Source organism: Lycorma delicatula, chromosome 9, assembly GCF_047948215.1.
Source record: "Lycorma delicatula isolate Av1 chromosome 9, ASM4794821v1, whole genome shotgun sequence".
NCBI classification, from domain to species: domain Eukaryota; kingdom Metazoa; phylum Arthropoda; class Insecta; order Hemiptera; family Fulgoridae; genus Lycorma; species Lycorma delicatula.
Window position 1 is genome coordinate 73198321 of NC_134463.1, and position 8134 is coordinate 73206454.

Genomic DNA, 8134 nt, shown 5'->3' on the forward strand with positions numbered 1-8134 from the left:
TGTTAATAGCACTAGAGTGCAGATGGCAAGATAAAATATAATGAATTAAAAAAGATTGTTAGTGATGCCATACAGTTGTACCACTGTGTAATTGGCTCAATCCGTAACTACATGTCCAGAATGTAATGTAAGTTTCATGAATAATCATGTAATATACTTCAACAGAGGTGATCATTTACATGATTATTCACATAATTTATGAGTTTTGGTGTTAGGTTTTTCCCATTTTTTCTTCCTTGTATGAAGTAAAGGAAGTATTGTGATCACGAAAAATTTCGGTTTTCAGATGTCAATGGAAATATCCATTTTGACCATCCCTGAATCCATTTTGACTAGTTTCGGCGTGACATCAATACGTACGTATTGTACATATGTATCTTGCATATGTATATGTGCATATGCAACTCAATAACAATAAGCTGTAGGATGTTGAAATTTTGAATTTAGGACTGTTGTAACATCTAGTTGTGCACCTCCCCTTTTGATTGCAACCGACTTGACCAAAAATGTCAAAAAAAGCCCAAAATCTAAAAAAATTGAATTTTGGACTTTTTCTTAACTGCAGTAAGTAATAAGTCTTCATTGAGAGCTTTTCAACAATATATCATAAGTAGTACTTATTTTCATTGATTTCAAGAGTTATTATAGCCAAATAAATGAAATATTTGGATCGTACAAGGAGAAGGCACATTGGTTCGAACTCAACTTCATTTCCATTTTTTTAACTTGTTTTTAATTTAAATATATTGATTTATTAATAATTATTAACCTCTGATTGTAAAAAAAAATGTGTATATGCAATTTAATAGGCGTACAAGGAAGTCATGTGGTGTCCACATCAGATTTTTTTTATGGTATACATCTTTTAATTGTATTAAATTCTCATTAAAAAAAAAAAATATATCTGTAGTAGATCTCGTTGCACACATTTTAGAATGTAAATCCAATTTCAACTTAGCAGTTGATTTCGAGCTGATAATTCCTGAGACAGTATTGTTAATTCAGCTCCAACCAAAGTACCTACAAAGGTTCATTCGGAAAGCTCTCGGACTGACAAAAAAAAACAAAATCTTTCAGAGCTGTTTTTAATTTTTAAATGCAATCATCATGCAGTTCAATACATTTTAACCTATAAAATAAGTGGTTGTCTCAGCTTTAACATCATCATTTGAAGTGAATCTTTGTCCAGCCAGCTGTTTCTTCAGATTTTGGAAGAGGAAGTAATCGCTGCGAGCCAAACTGGACAAATGTGGTACAGTGGAAGCACTTTAAAGCATAGGTCTTGAAGTTTGCAGCATCAATCCAAAACATTTGGGCAGGGTTATTATTGTGGTGAAGAACATTTTATTTTTTGCCAGGTATGAATGTTAAGTATGATTAGCACATTTCAATCAGTCCAGCAGTGAAACGTAATACCCCTGTGAGGTCTTGCCTTTTTACAAATAGTTTGTGATCACAACACCACAAGAATAAAAAAAAAACCGTGACTTTTACTTCAGATGGAACCATTTTTGCATTCTTTGGTGCAGTTTCACTTGCTTCTGCTCACTCTTTGATCTCTGTCATGTAATAGGAAATCCATTTTTTACCTACTATTATAATACATCAATGAAATTCAGTGGAATCGTGTTCTAATTAATCTAAATACTCTTCGAGAAATGTTCAAAAGAATGTGTTTTTGACTGTAACAATCATGAAACCTATCAAGCAGAAAGCTTTTTCATACTCAAAACATGTGTAAATTGTACCAGATGTGGTTTACAGGATGTTTGCAAATTAGCAAGTTGCCTTTAGTCAGCAATCATTTAATTTGGCATTATGGATTTTTTTTTATGATTTCATCAGTCATAGCCACGTCAGTTTTTTCACGTAATAAATTTATCAACTTGAAAATGAATTTATGAATACATTTAATAAATTTAGCAGCCACTTTTTTACCACTGAAAACAAAAGGTAAGAATCCTTTTAAGTGGAATCTAACTCTTTTTGTACATCTGTCAGGGTTAAATCTTTTAAAACAACAGCTCAAATTTTGGTTTTCTCCATTTTTCAGATAACGTCAAAACTTATTTGCTATATTCAGCCGTTACAAATAAGCAACTTACTCACGCATTTTAAATCTTTCAGGATGCTGTCTAAAGGATCGTACTTCACAAATATTATTTGTCATTTGGTCATTCTTGCTTCATCTTTGTATCAGGCCAAGAACTTTCTGAACAACTGGGTTTAACACTCTTAGCGCCATGCCTAAATCAGTAAAACTTCACCCCAGGACAGACATTTTTTATTTATTTATTAAGACCATTACGTGTGCATCAAAATTATACACATGGCCCTAAGAGTGTTAAAGTATGAATTTTTGTCTGCATTCTTATTATTGGACATTTAAGTAATTATAAACTGTGAGAGTTTGCACCCATAAAAATTAAAAAAATAATAATAGTTGGTTGACAATGATGCTTAATAATCATTCGAGTGATGCATTGTCAGCTCTGTAGTAAATTAAGCATGAGATTCAGTATTTACTGAAGATTTACAAAAGAAGTTCCTTGCATAAAATAATTTAGCATTTTTTTTACCATTGTCAGTTGGTAGCAAACGTCTCCAAAAATGAATATAAACCAGATTAATATTCCAATATATTAAATAAGCTTTTTTAACTTAAAAATCATTAAAAATTATAGGGATTCATTTTCAAATGGAATTCATTCTTCTAAAGCTTTTTCCTAGCTAATTTAAAACATCTTTATTTAAGTTTACAGTAGTATATTCTACTAATAGTTTCTTTTTTAAAGTATTATTCTAATCAATGACTGATCTGTAATGTCTATATCTAGAATTTCCAAATCATAATTTTCACAACTTAATGGTATCCTTATTCTAATGACAATATGATCTGTAGTCATACCAGATATAAGCCTTGTAGGACTGTTTGTTATAAAACGAAAACCATGACCTTGAAAAAGAAGTAAATATTTTATCAGTTATTGCATCATCAATCATATTATTTATATTTCTATCACTGGCATGTTAACATTCTCATTCAATCTCTTGCAAATAATTCTCTAATTCCTGTAAATAGATATATATTTTGATACGAATTAAATCTGTAAAAAGCAGTTATGTTAAGATTAAAAATTATTTTTCTCAATTTCAATTCATACACCATGCAGATTTAACATTTAATTTAAAATAATCAATACAATGTAGGCCTATTCCTATTTTAGTATACACAATAACCCCTCCTGCTCTACAACTAGAATTACAGTTAGAGAAGCAGTTGTAATTATCTATTTGATATTTAAATAATTATTCTTTAGAAATACATATATTTCAGGCATTTTTTCTGGTAATAATGGCTCTTGTAGAAACAATGAAAAGTTCTCACGCATACTTCTAATATTTTGTAAAATTAGACATAAAAAAACAAATAATGGCCAACTACATTAACTTATCTAATTTTTAATCATTTTAATCAATTCTCTTCAGTATTTTCTTACATTTTTAAAAATTTACCAAAGTATGATTGTGCCATTTAGCAGTGATGTGTGCAAACATTTTTTTTACATTCATTTTGTTTTTAAACTTCTTATAAATTTTTTTAAGTATTAATTTCATATAAAATAATTATGAGTTCTACTGCTGGAAACTGTGTATTAGAATAAAGTTTATTGCATGTTAATTGTTTTAATTAGTTTTTTAAATTTATTTTATTTGCCATGATTGCCTTAGTATATGAATATCATCACTTATGAAGCTAGTAATTTGAAACTATTCATATTCCTTAAAGACTTTTTTTAAATTGTTGATTGTTTGCTGTCTGAGTCCAGTTTTGTTAATTTTATGGAAAATTAGTGCTTTAAAAATAATTGATGATATCATATTTATATTATTTAATTTATCATTTTAAAAACTCTTGATTTTTAAATATAAAATGGGTAAAAATGTCATTGATGTGTATCAGAGTATTTTTTACATTTAAATAATAGTGAGGATTGTGTTAAAGTTTTATTATTATTTGTATGACTTTGTGGTTTTTAACTTTGTTGTTTTATGTTTCTATTGATATTGTTAAAATGTGTTGTAGTTTATATTAAAAAATTAGTTTCCATATTTAGTGACGTAAATGAAACGCATCATTCTGTTTTATACAAAATATAGAAATAAGAAACAGGAATTTCTAGCTTAATAAAATTAATAGAGAATTCAGTTAAGCTAAAAGACAGCATTAATGTTATGTGGGTTACAATTAAAAAATGTTTTCTCAAGACATATTCGTAATTGCTAAAGGCATTGAAATTATAATTTAAAAAAAAGGTTAGTTATTTTTCACTTTAACTTTGCAAAAGTAAATATTAAAATATACTACTCACCTACTCTTGTGATGATAAAAAGTATTGGAAAAAATTACAGTTTAAAATATTTAATTGCAGTCAAACAAGTATTCTTTCTCTTTATACATCAAGTCCATTATCGAATGTTTGTAACCATGTAGGCAGTTAACTTTGTCTACAGAAGACCAGAATAAAGAATCGGTTAATCTGGAAAACTACTGCCGTATATTCTTCAACCATAAAGTTATTTTTTAACCTGGCCTCAGTTTCCCATGATTTTCCCTTGAAGTACAAAACATGGAAGTTAATATTTCTTTGGTCATCATCTCCCATGTGCTAAGTACTCTTGCTTTTCCTCTAAAAATTCTTGACTACCTTTGTGCTAGTATCTGATCTTTTGGGTAGATCCTTACTTTTTCCCCTCATACCAAAGGTCAGTGGGCCGTACAGTTTTCTATTGAAAGTCAGTCTCTTAAATTCCTTATAATGTTTTCCTTCCTTCACTTCATTCATGAGCCCTTGCTCTTGCTTTTCTTTATTCAATTAAACCCTCTATCAACATAGTAAACTGCTGTAATGTCGAAACAAGTAGCCAGTCATACTTTTTGCTGTTGTTGATACTAATCTTTTTTCACCCATTTTTGTTAGTACCTTCTAGTTTCCCACTCTTTATTTGTCAAAGAAACCTTCAGAATTCTGCTCTAACAACATATCTGAAAAGCCTGAAGTTTTTTTCTTTTCTGAGTGCTACTTTCTGCCTTTCAGCCAAAAAAGGAATGTTATTGGGTCAAAAATAAAGAAGAAAAACGAAGATGGAAAAAATTTATGTTCAAGAGAAAAGAAATTGTAAACTAAATGACTTTTTGAAGAAATATAGCATTTACCACAAACAGTACCATCATGAATAAATTTAGAAATTATATAGAAGAAAAAGGTAATTACAATAGAAATTGAGTATACCAAATAAAATGCGATTGCAATGCAACGTATTACAACATATTGCACAAACATTTAAAACAAGATGTAATGTACTTATAAATATGAGAAAAAAGATTCAAATTATGTAACATATTTGATAGAAGAAGGATATGTTCCTAATGAAATTATAAAAAATTATGAAAGTATTACATTATGCAGAAAAAGGAAAATGTTTAAATATTCTAGAAAACATGAAAATATTCAATTTAAAAAGAAGTTGCTAATTAATGAACAAATAAACGTTCAATCCGATATAATATTTAAAAATCTAAAATTATTAAAATAAAAAATCACAAGGAATAGTTTCAAGGAATTAGAACCATTAGAACAGGATGAACAACATAACAGTACGAGTGTGGAGTGGTTAGAGCTTAACATCACTATTTTTCGACAATCCCAACTCAGAAAGGCTTATTACTAAAAGTAATATAAACTTACCATTGTTTATTAATTCCTTCCTCATCTGTAATCACCCTTCCTTCCTTGGCTTGAATACTTTTCTGCATCTTTATTGAACTTTTAACTTTGCATTATTATTGTATATGCTCTTTCTACATTTCTCTTAGCCAGATTTTGATCTATTTCTTACATCCAATTTTACCTCCTTACAGTTTACATTTCCTCCTTTCTTTCATCGTATTAATGATGTACTCTGTTATCCATGACTTATGTGGTGTCGTACCTTCGTATTCCAAAACTGCTTTTGTTACTTCCTCCAAATATTCTAAATGCTGTTTTTATTTGTTTTGTTGAATTTTGCAGTGTCAGTAATTTCTTTTAATCTTTGATATGTTTGATCTTCTTTTTATGCTTTGAATATGCTTTCTCTTGAGCTTAAGCTGATTCTTAATCTGTACTAGACAATGATCTGAGTCAACATTTTCACCAGTCTAGCTTTTAGCTTTAACAGGTTGACGACAGCATTTTATCATAATTTTATTTACTTACTGTGATTTTATTTTCTTAATATACAATAATCTTATTGTGTATATGCAGCATTAAGCAATTATATCAGTCTTAATAAAAGACTGCTTCTCTCTTCAGTCTTAACACATTAACAGAATTAGTGCTGCTTCCTTGTCTAGATAAACAGTTAACTTTGTCATCCATCTTATCCAAATAATGACTGTCTTATAAATTAACTGTATTTATATATTTTTATTTATTTGTTACCTCATAAAAGTTTTCTTTTTATAGTTCCTAAATTATGCCAGTTTATGTGACAACTTAATAATCATTTAAATATCTTTTTAGTCTTCTTATTTTTACATCTCTTCTTTGACCTGTGTTTTAGCTTCAGTTCTAGAAAAAACTATGAAAACCAAATTATTATATTGCTGGAGACTACATAATTAGCTTATCCAGTAGATAATTGTTTGCTTATTACAGGTTATAATTTTTTTAAATGTTTACAGGTATTAAGTTATCATTGTCATTTACTTTACTCTTTCTGGTATTTGAAATATTTCAAATCTAATTATTTAAAGCCCAATGAGTAAGAGAAAAATGTATTATAAAACTTTTTTTTTCCAATAGCACAAGCCATAAAAAATTATTGAAGGAAATTATTATAAATATGAGTGAGAAGAATTAGTTATTTGCTATGGAAGCAAAACGCAATTAAATGATTATGAATTAATAATTATATTAAAATTAAAATAATTATTCAAAAGCAAGAGATTCCTGTAACTTGTGTATTAAACTATTTTAAAATAGTTTTATTGTCAAGAAAATTAATTATTAGGCTAAAGGAGTATACAATATTTAGATATTTTTAATATAATTTTTTGTTTTAGAAATTTTTAATTTATTATACAGTAGGTTAGTGGTCTTCAACAAACTAGTTATAAGTGTAGAGTGTACGACTTACTGTTGATATTCTTTATTGTTAAAGATGCATCCTGTTAATTTTACTTATCGTTTCATATTATATTTTTTATTAAGTTTTAAATTAATTATTGTAATGTTATTATTTAAGTACAAACAGTGTGTGTATATGCTCTGTTACTATTATTCCATATTGTATTTTGGTTGGTGGTCATCCCTCAAAAGTGATGATATGTGGTGTATCATAAAGGAATACTTTAATTTATTTTAATGATTTTCACTATTCAATCAGTTCTTGAAATGAAAAGAGTAAAATGATATTTGTGATCTGTATTTTGAATGGATTTTTGTGGGCTTGGCATCCTTATATTATGCAACAGTATATTCAGCTCTAAAGATCCCATTGCAGAAACTATTTCACTTTCTTACATTCCTTAGTAAGTGGTGGGAATAATTGTTTTGCTGTTTTTATTAGTGGTTTGTACTACTTGTCAAGATACTTACAAATGTTATGGTTACCAGACATACATACAACACTAGGAGGGTCATTTAGATTGATGTATTTGCACTTTTTATTTCTAAACCGACATTGATTATCTTAACTTCTTAATATAATTGTATATTCCTTTAAGATAAACTAACATTTGATGCAAAGGGACTTTTTGAGCTCTTTTATTTCCACATTGCCATTATTTTAACTATATTATTATTACAGTATTGTTATGATTTCAGAATAAATGACTAATTACAATGTTAAGTAGTTCAATTATTAATTAGTGTTGTTGCCTGTTTTTATTCCATAACTATTACAGGTTTAAATCTGTACTTTATATATCACCTTCTGTAATATTCTCTCAGGGATGATTTAAGCGCTACATAATTCAACCATAAACCTCTGAAAAAGTAGAATGTATAGTTAGTAGATAAACTTTTAAGAAATACTTTTTTTTTTTTTGCTTTTTTCAAAATTGTATAAATATAACTACTACCATTGT